Source organism: Macaca thibetana, chromosome 12, assembly GCF_024542745.1.
Source record: "Macaca thibetana thibetana isolate TM-01 chromosome 12, ASM2454274v1, whole genome shotgun sequence".
Classification (NCBI taxonomy): domain Eukaryota; kingdom Metazoa; phylum Chordata; class Mammalia; order Primates; family Cercopithecidae; genus Macaca; species Macaca thibetana.
In genome coordinates, this window is record NC_065589.1 from 5,573,475 (window position 1) to 5,588,200 (window position 14,726).

A 14,726-nucleotide genomic window follows, 5' to 3' on the forward strand; every position below is an offset into this window, starting at 1 on the left:
ATCTTCACAGGTGCGAGGACGTAGGACAGAACTCAAAGCTATCCCTCTGCCCACCTGAGACAAATTCATATCTAATTTTTTCCTCTGCCCTATCATCTACGTTATCTTAAGTAAACACGTATATTCACAGAGCCAAAGACATGAATGACTCTTTTCCTCTAACCCACTCTTACATGAAAATTGTGCATTTCTCAATATCCCACCCTTTCCCCCTTAAACATTGAAGCTCTCAAAGATCATCTCTCGAGAAAGGCATAGACCTGTCTCTCAGGCACATCCTTAACTTTGGCAAATAAACCTCCTTAAAATGATTGAGACTTGCCTTGGTCATTTACCTTGATTGACATAGTATTGGGTCCAGTGAGGTTGCAGGATACAAAATCAACATGCAAATATCAATTTTATTTCTGTACATTAGCAATGAATAAACCAAATGTGAAATTAAGAAAACAATTTCACCTGTTGTATTAGTCCATTCTCATGCTACTATTAATGTAAAGAACTGCCCAAGACTGGGTAATTTGTGAAGGAAAGAGATTTAATTGACTCCGTTCCGCATATCTGAGAAGGCCTCGGGAAACTTACAATCATGGCAGAAGGTGAAAAGGAAGCATAGACCTTCACACGGCAGCAGGAAAGAGACAGCTAGCAAGAGCAGGGAAAACTGCCTTATAAAACCCATCAGATGGCTGGGCACGGTGGCTCACGCCTGTAATCCCAGCACTTTGAGAGGCCGAGGTGGGTGGATCACCTGAGGTCAGGAGTTCGAGAACAGCCTGGCCAACATGGCGAAACACCTGTCTCTACTAAAAATACAAAAAAAAATTAGCTGGGCGTGGTGGCACGTGCCTGTAGTCCCAGCTACTTGGGAGGCTGAGGCACCAGAATCACTTGAACCCGGGAGACGGAGGTTGCACTGAACTGAGGTCATGCCACTGCCCTCCAGCCTGGGTGACAGAGTGAGACTCCGTCTCAACAAACAAACAAACAACACAACAGCAGCAAAATAAAAACCATCAGATATCTTCAGAACTCACTCACTATCACAAGAACAGCATGGAGGTAACTGACCCCATGATTCAGTCACCTCCCACCAGGTCCCTCCCATGACACATGGGGATTATGGGAACTACAAATCAAGATGAGATTTGGGTGGGGACATAGCCAAACCATATCACTTGTAATAGTATGAAAAAGAATAAAATACTTAGAAATAAATATGAAGAAGTGTAAAACTTAAACTCTGAAGACTGCTCAACATTGTTGAAGGAAATTAAAGACCTAGGTAAATGGAAGACATCCCTTGTTCATGGAGTGGAAGACTTTATATATGATTGCAATGCTAAAATTGACAAGCTCATCCTAAAATTCATATAAAAACTTAAGGGACACAGAATACCCCCAAACAATCTTGAAAACAAAGAACTATGAGGACTCATACTTTCTGATATCAAAACCCACTGTTAAGCTACAATAATAAACATTGGATAGACATTTCGGTAAATGGATAATAAGAATCGACATAAAGATCAATGGAATAGAATTGAGGATCCAGAAATAAGCCCTTGCATTGATAATTGATTTTCAACCAGGGTATCAAGACCATTCAGTGGGGGAAAGAACAGTCTTCTCAACAAATGATGGTTGAATGACTGTATATCCACCTGCAGAAAAATGAAGTTGGACCTCTATCTCACACTACCTACAAAAATTAACTCAAAATAGATCTAAGACCTAACTAAGAGTTAAGACTAATAGTCTTAGAAAAAAATAGGATAAATCTTTATGTCTAGTCATTAAGCACTGATTTCTTAGATATGACACTGAAAGCACAAGGAACAAAAGAAAAAAATCGATAAATTGGACATTATCAAACTTAAAAACTTTTGTTCTTCAAAAGATACCATCAAAATGTGGAAAGAACCAAGAATGGAAGAATATTTTTACAAGTCACATGCCAGATAAAAGACTTGAATTTAAAATTTAAAATATATTGATAACTCTTAAAACTCAAAAATAAAAAGGCAAATAACCTGATGTTAAGATGGAGTAAGGATTTGCTTAGACGTCTCTCCAAAGAAGACAGATGTCCAAACACACATGAAAAGATGTTTTACGTCATTAGTCACCAGGCAAATGCAAATCAAAACCACAGTGTGATAGCACTTCACACCTACTTGGGTGGTTATAATAAAAAGACAGCAGCAAGTGTTGGTGAGGATTTGGAGAAACGAGAGCCCTTATGCCCTGCTGAAGGACTATACCATGGTGTTGCTTTGGAAAATCGTCTGGTAACTCCTCAAAAGTTTTCAGAGTTGCCATATGATGTAGCAGTCCACTCATAGGTATATTATATAGGTATATTCCATTTTCATTCCAAGAGAAAGGAAAACGTATATCCCCACAAACACTTGTAAGTGAATGTTCATAGCAAGCTTAATTCATAATAGCCAAAAAGAAGAAAATCCCAAATGTTCATCAACTGGTGAATGACTAAGTAAAATGTGGTATATCCATACAACAAAATATTATTCACCCATAACGAGGAATGCAGTGCTGATACATGCTGCAATATGGTTAAATCTTGAAAACATATATTAAGTGAAAGAAGACAGATGCACAAAGCCCATATGGTATTATTTTATTTACATGAAGTGTCCAGAGTAGCAAGTCCATAGAGAGAAGCAGATTGGTGGTTGCCATGGACTGGGATGTTCAGGGGAAATAGGAAATTACTGCTAATGTATCTGGGGTTTTTTTTTGGCGTGATGAAAATATTATTATTATTTTACAGTCTCACTCTGTTGCCCAGGCTGGAGTACAGTGGCACGATCTCAGCTCACTGCAACCTCCACCTCTCAGGTTCAAGTGATTCTCGTGGCTCAGCCTCCCAAGTAGCTGGGATTATAGGCATGCACCACCACGCCTGGCTAATTTTTTGTATTTTTAGTAGAGACAGGGTTTCGCCGTGTTGCCCAGGCTCGTCTGTAACTCCTGAGCTCAGGCAATTTGCCCACCTCAGCCTCCCAAAGTGATGAAAATATTTTAAACTTCTATTGTGGTGATGTTTGTACTATTGTAAACTTTCAGTGGATGAATTCTTATAAGAGAAACGGAGGGAATATTTAGTAGAGCCCAGCAAAGACTGTTTGGCTGGGACTCTGATGTTTAATTGAAGGGCCAACCAGGGAGTGAGGGAGTGAGGAGTCAATACTCAGAGGACCTTCCTCCCCTCTGTCCCTCTGATCGCCTGCTGGGGCTCCCCATTGGCTGAGCGCAGCCGGAAGCTGAGGGCAGGAAGTCTGCAGCAGTTGCTTATACAGCTGGCCTTCTGAGGCATAATGGGGAGGAGAGCATGGAGAGTGGATGGGTGAGACAAATGGAAGACACTCAGTGCACCTAGTGTGGTGACAGTGTGGTTGGGGCCCCAGCGATGGTAGAGTGGCCTCTGTGCTGCAGGGCATGTGTCACCAACCCCCGGAAGCCCCATGCAGGAAGGTCACCTACAGAAGAGAGGAATGTGACATTAGCCCCTGCCAAACCCTCAAGAAGAAAAGTCAACATAGATCATTTGCAGCCATGAAGTGTATCAGGTTTAGAGTCCAGCCAGGCAGGCAGGCAAGAGGTGGAGAGTTCATGGATATCAGTGAGAAAGATTTCCAGATGGATCACCTGGCTGGAGGCAGCAGGACCTGAGGCTAGAGGATGGGCCCCAGGCAATGACGATGGCTCTGCCAACAAGGATCTGTGTCAGTTACTGGAAAGCAGCTGTAGAAATAGGCCGGCCCTGAACCAGCTCTCCTGGTGGCCAGGAGTCCTGGCTTTCTGCTGAGGGTGGAAACCAACCCTGCCCACAGCATGGGTGGCTGACTCTTTGAGCAGGGGCCACTGGGGTGAGAAGAACAGATAGGGAAAGAATGGGAGACGTTTATTATTATTCCGGAGGCATTGAACTCTCAGCAGACTAGAGGAGATTACTAATTCTGATGAGTTGTCCTCTGGAGGAACTGGAGTTTGGGGGGTGCTGCCATGGACCATTGCCACTAGACATTCATATCCATGACCAGCGAATTTTCCAGTGGATCTCTTGGCAACGTCATCCCCAGTGGCAGTAGATGCTACCAGTTTGGAAAGGCAGGTAGCAGTACACAATGAGAGCAATGAAACAGTCTTAGCCTTGGACTTAGCATTCTGGCTCTGGGAAGTTATCCTGAGGAAGTTATTAAAAAGAGGAAATAAGCTACAGCTAAAGATGGGACAGCAGCATGAAGTACAATAGCTATTAAATGCATAAATATCAAGTCTATATAAAAGTAGTGTTTCTGAAATAACTTTGAAGAAACATGAAAAATAATATTGTATATACCTCTTGGTTATTATATATCACAATCCAGACTAGATTCATGGGGAAATGTTGAAAGGGAACATGGAAATTAACATTACGATAAACTTAAAGAGCTAGATTATGGGTGAAAAGTATCTCCTTATAATATTATAAAATCAATGAAGATTTTGTTCTTCTAATCTTAGACAACTTTCACAATTCAAACTTTAAAAATAGGACACTTTTCTTTCTTTTTTCTCCTCCTTTTTACTAATGCTTGTGTTGGCAAGTGAATAATAAAAGAGAACATTTTTGCAAAACTTCAGAAGGGCCCTGGAGCTAAGGGCAAATACATGTTAGGGGAAGTTTGGAGGAATAAAGAAAAGCTGCAAAAAATGATGGCAGTGGTAGAGGCAAAGGCAAAGGGGTTATAAATAAAGCATGGAGGAAGAGCACAGGCACACAGCGACCTGGGAACAGAGCAATGGTGCTTCCAGAGCAGGGTGGCTTCCAGGCACATGACATCATTGAAGGCCACTCTCACACTCATTAGCTGTTTCCTGAGTCAGGACATGTGTCGTGGCTAACGGCGTGAGTGGAAATATAGAACAGGTCATTATGCTTTTGATTTCTAGTTTTATTTTAATTCTGTGCGCTCAGTGAAGCTTGGTGTATTATGAGCACTGCACATAGCATGTGTTCCATAAATGTTTGTTGAATGAATGCTAAGTGTGCTCCCTTTTCTTGAATTTATTCCCTGAGAACAGGATCTCACCTTGCTTTTTTGCCTTCCTTGTTTTCCATCCACCCTTGCTCTTTTCCTTTTGCCTTCTATGACTCAAGCAGTAGGGTGTTGTATGAGTCTGTTCTCACACTGCTATAAACAAATACCTGAGACTGGATGATTTATTTTAAAAAAAGGTTTAATTGGTTCACAGTTCCACAGGCTGTAGAGGAAGCATGATTCTGGCATCTGCTTGGCTTCTGGGGAAGCTTCAGGAAACTTACAATCATGGCAGAAGGCAAAGGGGGAACAGGTGTCTCTCATGGTGGGAGCAGGAGCAAGAGAGAGTGAAGAGATGCCACACACTTTTAAACACCAGATTTCAGGAGAACTCACTCACTATCGCGGGAACACCACCAAGGCAATGGTGCTAAATCATTCATGAGAAACCCACCCCTATGATGCAACCACCTCCCACCAGGCCCCAGTCCCAACACTGGGGATTACAATCAGACATGAGATTTGGTGGGACACAGATCCAAAGCATATCAGATGGGCTGATGCTTTCAGCTCCCATGGCAATTCTGACAAAGAGGACAAAAGCATGTCCAGATGCTGCTCTCCCCTCACAACTTGCTCTCTCAGATCTCAGTTCAGGGGCTGGGCCAGGAGAGCCAGGGACAGCAGAGCCAGGGACAGGACAGCCATGTCGACCTCCAAGGAGTCCCCTTCTCTCTTTATAGTTGCCCTCCCCAGTATCATCTGATATGTCTGCCTGAGACATCTGTTCTCTGTCCTGCAATACTTCCTACTTGTTTATGCTGATTACTTCTATCTTCCACATTCTTCCATGCCTACAGAATCACCCAGAACCCTATCCGTTCCCACTGGGTTCAGGCTCTAGTACTCTTATCTCATTCTCTCGGATTTTCTCCTGTTGTGTTAGGTCATTTCCTCCATGCCTAGTCTTTTGGCATAGTTATCTTGTGTGCAGGCAGCCCTCTTAGAAGCAGAAACTGCAAATTCCTGGCATGAATCCTGCCACTACCCCAGATGCTGACCATGGCAGACATCACTAGTCAATCACAGCCGACTTTCCCATGGAGCCTGGGCATGGCTTCAGAGTCCTCCCAACAAATAACTTCAGCCTGCTTCTACCAAAAGATCAGAGTGGGTGTGCAAGAAGAAACCTGTCGGCATTTCTGTGCTAAAATGAAGGCTGCTGCCAAACTACTTGCCCCAGATTTCTTGTGGTTGCCACGTCCCGTGTGCTTGATCAGGGGCCCTAATCCTGAGCATTGCCCGTCCCTCCCCTCTCCTGCCTTCTGCTTACTCAGAGCTCTCCAACTCCCGGTACACTTTGCACCCAAGCCCGTCTGTATCACAGTGACTCCCTAAGCCTAATCCTGTTCTTATACTGGCGACACACATTGATTTCAAAGCTCAGAGCATCTCAGCGTAGCCTTATGTCAGAGTCACCAAAGTCACCTCAGGTTAATGTGAGCCTCCCGCCAGTAGACTATTCCCACAGTGCCTAGCCCAGCCACCTTGAAAACAGTATGTGATTAACAAGCTTCCTCAAAGGGATGACTTATACTTTCCTAGAAAAACTAGGCTTTGGAGTTGCCTAATGGAAAGCCAATATTCAGTGAGAAAAGAAACATAGCAATGTTGGGAATCAAAAAGAGTTAATCGTGTATTTTGAGGGAACCAAGCAGAGACGGTCATGTTTCTCCTAGGCTGTTCATAGCGGTGTGTTTGAGACCCCGGGCTTGAGAATCCTGGCACTGACCGCGTGACTTTGGGCAAGGCCATAGCCGCTCTCTGAGTCTATGCCTGCACCTGTAAAACTATGGTTAACAGCCAGGCTGCAAAGTAAGGCTGTCTTAAGCATTGCATTAGATTATTCTTGCCTCAGGACATGGGCAAATAAATGGTGATTTTTGTTAATTATAGGAATGCCAGGTTGGGATGTCCCACAACCTTATTCATACAGGGTTTTAAGACATGTCTTTTTTACCTTTGATAGCAGAAATCAAGCATTATACTTAACTTGAGGGAATGCAGTCTTGGGAAAGAATTTCCGATGTTCTTCCCTCCAAAGTAGAGGTGAGAGGGTCAAGCCAGACAAGGACACCTGGAGACCGTCGGTGCAATCTCAGTCTTTCCCACCAGGGGGCGGTGTGGCACCGTGCAGGATCCTAAATTCCCCACTGGCTGAGGGAACGCGGACAGGTCTTGGGTTGGGCATAAGTTTTCCTCCTCTCTTTATTTTTCCTTTTCCCCAAAATTAGTTTTTAAGTGGCAGTCCCTTTAAGTGTGCTTTCAGGGAGTCCCTTTCCAGGTGCTGTATGTTTGTCTAAGTCTTGCCAGGCTTCCTCTGGCTGCATCCGCTTCTTGGCTCCATCCTGAATTAGGTGGTCCAAGCCGAGTGGACCTCGTCCTTGTCCGTGAGGCTGGGGGAAAGGTCATGATCAGCCTGAAGCATCCTTGGGAAAACTGGATGAGGTTCCCGGGAGAGTAGGAGGGGAAGGTATCAGGAAGGCTTTTCTCTGGGCACCCCTATGTCTTTGCATTGGGAAGGGCGTTCTGCAGGGAGCACAGTCCAGTCCCTACAGAAACGCCAGGGGAAAGATTTTTTGTTCATCATCACTTTCCACAGCATTCATGGCCCTTCTCAAAGGGGTGTGTGAGCCCCAGGGGTACTGAGTCTCTGGCCTCTATAGAAAACCTCCATGGCCATAGGAGGGGCCGACAGGAACCAGCTTGAGGCTGTTGCATATCTTAGGAGATACCTGTCTGATAAGAGTTGAGGATGCTTTTTAAACTGGATTTGGCTGGATTTGAATGACCATTTACTAAGCTACCTCATTTGATTCATCTGCAATACTCATGACACCAAATGAAGAACCGAGGCTCAGAGAAGTCAGATAACTATCCCAAGGTCACACAACTCTCAGGGATTTAAACTCAGGGCTCTCTGACTCCAAAGCCCATGTTCTCAGCAGCGTTGCACAGATTGAGGAGGCCCCACAGCACCAATGAGTGTTCACCCCAGTTATGTCCAAACTCCTGGGAATCAGTGCCAGAGGCAGCCTGGAAATGACTTTATACCCAGTCGCAGCAGAATATCTGAGGCCACACTGTGAATCCATGTTCTTCCTGATAACCCTTTCAATTTCAAATGGCCTCCACACTGGGATGCACTCTGCCTACTTCCCCATTCCAGGTTCTACTCATTCCCACCCATGTCTGTTCTTCTCTTTCCAGGAGCCATTTTCTTATTAAGCACCTACTGAGTGCCAGACACTTTACTAACTGCTGGGATACAGTGGCAAATACATTCAGCCCTCACACTGGAGTGAAACATATTGCCTTGAGGAATTCCTTTAGTTCTCTTGGGGTTTTCTAGAATTTACTAGTCTATTTCTATGTCAATTAAGATTGCATATCAATCCCAAAACTTAGCAGATTAATACAACAGACATAGGTTATCTGATGCTTTTTGCGGTTCAGGAATCCTTGTGTACCTTAGTTGTGTTCTATCAGAGTCACTCACGAGGCTGTGATTAAGGTGTTGTCTGGGACTGTGGTCTCATCTCAAGGCTCAACTGGGGAAGGATCCCTTTCCAAGATCACTTATATGGTTGTTGGTAGGATTCATTGTACGCTTCCCCAGCAGTATTTCTGCTGATATTCTGGGGGAAGGGTACACAAAATGGTGCTGATGAAAAAGAGTCAAACTCTGTAAAATATTTGAAGAGATTTATTCTGAGCCAAATGTGAGGATCATGACCTGTGACACAGCCCCAGGAGGTCCTGAGAACATGGGTCCAAAGTGGTTGGGTTTTATACATTTTAGAAAAACATGAGACATCAATCAATACAGGTAAGATATGCATTTGTTTGGTCTGGAAAAGTAGGACAACTCAAAGCTCGGTGGGGGTGTGCTTATAGGTCATACATAGATGAAAAGATTTTCTGATTGGCAATTGATTATTATATTACCTAAAGACCTGGAATCAACAGAAAGCAGTAACCAGGTTAAGATAAGGAGCTGTGGAGATCAAGGTTCTTATTATGGAGAATAGATGGTATATGTCTCTTATTAGGCCTTAAAAGGTGCAAACTCTTAGTTAATTCTCTCCTGGATCAGGAAAAGATCTGAAAAGGGGAGATGATTCTGTATAGAATGTAGATTTTTCCCACATGAAACAGCTTTCCAGGGCTATTAAAAATATGTCAAAGGAATATACTTTGGGGTAAAATGCTTTGATTTCTTTCAGTGCCTGCTATCTGTCATGTGATGGTATACTAGAGTCAGGTTATTTTATTGCTACAAAGAGTCTGTTTTTTCTATCTTAATATTCCTGTTTTAATGTTAATGCTGGCTAGTTGTGCCTGAATTCCAAAGGGAGGAGAATGTAATCTGGCATGTCTGAACCTCCTTCCCATTATGGCCTGAACCAGTTATTCAGGTTTACTTTGGAGTGCCCTGAGCTGAGAGGGGGATTCAATTCAGTCAGTTGGGGCGCTTAGAATTTTAGTTTTGGTTTACCAAGGTTTCAGCTGTGGTGGTAATTATTTCTTCCCTAAATTAGGTGATAGGTACATGGGTCATCATTGTCTTACTCTTTGAACTTTTTTGTGTGTCTTTTTATATTTCATAATGAATGTTTAAAAATGAAAGCATTTAAAAAATAAACCTTATGTTATTTGTGCATGACTAGAGAGACACATCAATGGAACAGAATAGAAAGTCTAGAAATAACTCAAGTACATATGGAAATTTAATATATGATAAAGATGACATTTCAAGTGCTGGAAAAGTGATTGGCTTTTTGATAAATGACACAGAGAAAATTAAATAAACATATCTCACATGATACACAATAAACTCTAAATGAATTAGAAATGTAAGTGTAAAAGATGACATCAAACAAGCACTCGGAGGCAACATGAGTGAGTTCACCTATGGAGAAAAGCTTTCTCATTATGACTCAAAAAATCCAGATGAGATGCCAAGAAAGAAAAAACGGACAAAATTGGACATATAAACATTGCAAAGAAATCTATTGTCTTAGTTCATTTTCTGTTGTCTATAACAGAATACCTGAAACTGGGTAGTTTTTAAAGAAAAGAAATTTATTTCTTATGGTTATGGAGGCTGAGAAGTCGAAGGTCAAGGGGCTGCATCTTATGAGGGCCTTCTTGCTGTTGGAGACTTTCTGCAGAGGCCCAGGTTGGGACAGGACATCACATGGTGATGGGGCTGAGTGTGCTAGCTCAGGTTTTTCCTCTTCTTCTTATAAAGTCACCATTAAGCCATTAATCCATGAATGGATCAATCTATTTAAGAAGGAAGAGCCTTAATGACCCAATCATCTCTTAAAGGCCCCACTTCTCAGTACTGCCACATTAGGGATTAAGTTTTAATGTGAGTTTGGAGAGGACAAATATTCAAACCATAGCACCTATGTATGCCAAAAAAATGCCATAGCTACTGCTTTTAAAAACAGTGGAAAGTAGCTGCAGTGTGCATCAGAGACACTGGGTTAATTTCACTAATAAAGAATTCTTAAAGATGAGGAAAGACAAGTGAGGAACTACCATGCTGATGATAGCATAGTTTTTGAAACTCCCTGAATCCCCCCATAAGAATAGATAGAAACCTAGATACAGAATCAGAAAGCCATGGATGATACAAACAATAAAGCTAGGTCACAAGGCATTCTTAGGAACATCAAAATATAAGTAGATGGGAATAAACCATTAACAGCCTGAAGACTTGTAAGTTTGTGTGTCTGTGCAAGAAATAACATAAGAAAGCAACAGGACCGAGAAGGGGAGAACCCCAAGGTAGCCAAAAGTTTTCACCATAAAGCATAGAAAGATGATCTGAGCACAATAGCTGAAGCTGAGAGGGGCATTGCCAACTTTAGTAGCAGTGATTGCAGTTGTCGCTGCTAAAGTTTGAAGGGACCAGGGCTGTCTAGACCCTGTTGATCCTCAAAAGTACCTACCAGGGCTTTCTTCCAGGACAGGGCCCCATGCCCAGAAGAAACATCTAGGGGTGGAATAAACAGTTTGAAGAAAAGAGGCAGTTGAGAAACAGGAAAGAGAAGGTTCAGATTTGGCTGGAAGAAGGAAACAGCCAGGAAGTTTCTGAAGCCAAGCTGCCATGTTTTTAAAACACACCACAAAAATGCACAGCAGAGGGAGCTCTGTGGAGTCAGAAGAGTTGGTGAGCCATGATTCTTTCTAAATGGTCAATGAAACAACATCACATAAAAATGAACAACAGAAATGGATTAATAGAAAATCCCATACAAATTCTATATTAAAAAACTGAGGAAAATAGACCAAAAAACCTACTAGAAAGATGGACAAACACATGAACAGGTTTTCCCCCACCAATGGACAAATGAATATGTAAGAAAAAAATGCTCATCTTTATCCAAAACAAAAAATAAAAGACAGAGATGTTGGTTTTCAGATATCAGACTGGCAAAAATTCAAAAGCTTGACCACAAGCTGCATTGCTATGGCTCTGGGGACAAAGCTGTTCCCTTTCATCCTTGGGGGAGAGCAACATGGTACTATTCCATGAAGGGGAGCTTGACACCATATAACCACCGTATGCATGCATTTCCTGTAAGAGGTTGAAGAGTGTTTCCGCCCAACTTCAAGCTCACCTGGAACCTATGAATGTAACCTCATTTACTTATAGGGTCTTTGCAGAAGTAATCAAGTTAAGATGAGGTCATACTGAATTAGGGCGGATATTAAGCCCAATATGACTGGTGTTGTTATAGGAATTAAAGAACAGACACAGACACACGGGGAGATGTTCATGTGATGACAGGGGCAGAGGATGGAGTGATGCATCTACAAGCCAAGGAATGCCAAGGATTGCTGGCAACACCAGAGACTGGAACAAGCAAGGAAGGATTCTTCCCTGTAAACTTCCTGGAGAGTACAACCTGGCTGACTCCTTGACTTTGGAATTCTAGCCTCCAGAGCTGTGAGAGAATAAGTTTCTGTTATTTTTAACCACAAAGTTTGTGGCACTCTGTTACAGCAGCCTCAGGTAACATATATTTGCCCTTTGGCCCAACAATCCTCTTCTCAAAAATAGCAATCACAATTGTATTCACTAAGGCATTATACGTAATTGAAAACAGTCTAATTGCTGAGACATAGAAGATTGGTTGAACCACGGCACAGTCTCTCAATAGAGTGCTATACAGCTTTAAAAAGGAGTGAACAATATCATCATCAGCTGTGAAAAATTGACTCCAAAGATGGTGCCCTGTGCACGTGCAGCCAATCACATCGAGAACCTGAGCTGACCTTGCATTTTACTTTGCCCAGCAGAATGTAGAAGTGAATTCAGTTCTTTGAGAAAACTAGTCTCTAGAAGGACTGACAACTTCTACCTTCTCTCTCAGATATTATATGAAAGATGAAGAAAGATATGGAATATGGCCAGTGCATCTGTAGGGGTAGAGAGAAAGTGTTCCTTCCACCCTCTGTGAAGTTTCACTGAAATGACTGACAATAGACAGATTCATAGGAGAAAAATGGCTTACACATTTATTACGGTGCATATGGCCATGGAAGCCCTACAAATAGGAGACTCAAAGAAGGGCCAGATGGTTGAGGCTTATATACCCTCTACATAAGGGACAGGGAAGTGGCGGACTGTAGGACATTTTAGAGAGGTAGTAAATGATTTCCTAGGAAAATGAGTGAGCCCAAAGAACAGATAATAGCCTGGGACAAAGTTCCTCTGAGTTCTGGGGCAGGTGGCAGGATGGTGAGGGGCAGAACCACACTGTGAACAAAGGTTGTCTTTTTCGCAGATAAAGTCTCCCAGGTAATCTCTTGGAGCTGTCCTCAGAAGAACAGATGAAAAGTCTGTCTGGCATGGTGATGATTCCAGTCTCTTCTCTTCTCCAGTAGTTAATCTTTCCTGGTTATTTGATGAGATTCCTAGGAAGGGTATCTAAATTACATTTCTGGCCAGGTACAGTGGCAAAACTTATTCAGACAGAGAAATTCCCTCCTGGTGCTTCAGGAAAGAAAGAGGATCAGATAGACTAGACAGGGGGATGAAGGGAGACTGGAGAGAGACCTTAGTTCCAAAGCTTATTTCTGAAGCCTTTTAATTTCCTTTAACTCAAAAACCCTCAGCATACGAAAGTGCCATATTTTTTAGGTACTGTTTTCTGAGCCTCAACTCATCCAAGAATGTCTTGGAGGTATCATGGTCAAGGACATTGAAAACATGGTCTCTTTGGCAAGTCTAACCCAGAGGGAAAACAGAAAAGCCCCTGACTCTCCTGGCCAGGGGTGAGGAATGTGGTGGGGGCCTTTAAGATTATGTAAGGCCTGGCTGGGCATGATGGCTGACACCTGTAATCCCAGCACTTTGGGAGGCCGAGGTGGGCAGATCATGAGGTCAGGAGACTGAGACCAACCTGGCCAACATGGTGAAACCCTGTCTCTACTAAAAATACAAAAATTAGCTGGGCATTGTGGCATGTGCCTGTAATCCCAGCTACTCAGGAGGCTGAGGCAGGAGAATCACTTGAACCCAGGAGGCAGAGGCTGCAGTGAGCTGAGATCACACCACTGCACTCCAGCCTGGGTGACAGAGCAAGACTCTGTTTCAAAAATAAATAAATAAAAAATAAGTCCTTCATTCCCACTCTGTACCATCCACAATGACCTTGTGATTGGAAGTTGGTTCTCGGGAGGCCATCCACAGGCAGGAATCGACTGATGGGAGGTGTCTGGTCAATTTGGGAACTGACCAGGGTCTTCAGCTGCCACCGTCTGCTGAGGTTCTGTCTCAAGGCTCTCTGAAGGGCCCTGTCACACCCAGCCCTCCAGCCTGTGAAGTCAAGGTGACTACATTTAGTTTTCCTTCCAAGAAGGCTCTGGGAACATTCCACATGATTTGAATTCTTTGAAGAATCCAATCATTGGTGACATAATTTGGGTGGATAGTAAAACACTGTTCCATTTGCCCAAAGGAAGAGAAAAGTGCTCATGTTTTTACAAACATAATAACTTCCTTTTAGAGCTACTTCTTTTGCAATAGTCTGTGAGCAGAACTTTGTGGTAAATGACTTTTCTGATATCCACCAGCAAATCCTGCGGCCCACCCACACACATGCCAGCTTAGATGACTGTTGATGTAACGTTTTCACTTCCCTATCAAGGGGGCAAACCAGGGTGAAGTTTTGAAATCTGAGATGATTGATAACATGCTCTGGTGAAACAGATGGTCTTCAATGGAATATGATACTGATATTAATTACGGGATTGGAAAATAAAGTTCTTGACAGAAAGTGAATAGGCCAAAGTGGCATTATGCATACAATTATAGGATTTTGATGATCTTGCTGTTTGATTAAGTAGCAATCTCATTGCAGAATTTAAATGTGATTGTTCCTGTCCTAGAGCCCTGTTCTCCTAAAGGGAGGTCAGTAGCTGGTTGTGCAATAAGGATTCTGGTTGGCCTTTGTGGCAGGTTCCTCAAAAGAGTCTCTAAACCTTAGGATTACCTGGCCGGGTAATCTAATCTGCTTTCTTTCTGTCAGTGGAGCTGGAAGGAGCCCAGAGGCCAGTGAAGATTAGCCCGGCCTTGAAGACATGGGCTCCACTGCG

At 43.0% G+C, this 14,726-nt stretch overlaps 1 protein-coding gene and 1 long non-coding RNA gene across 2 annotated transcripts in view; one reads left to right on the forward strand and one right to left on the reverse strand.

The window, feature by feature from the left end:
- Positions 1–14,726, reverse strand: part of COPS8 (COP9 signalosome subunit 8) — a 439,461-nt gene that overhangs the window by 19,527 nt on the left and 405,208 nt on the right. The gene's annotated exons all lie outside the window — the stretch shown is intronic.
- The window catches only part of LOC126932630 (uncharacterized), a 28,985-nt gene that overhangs the window by 6,590 nt on the left and 7,669 nt on the right, over positions 1–14,726 (forward strand). The gene's annotated exons all lie outside the window — the stretch shown is intronic.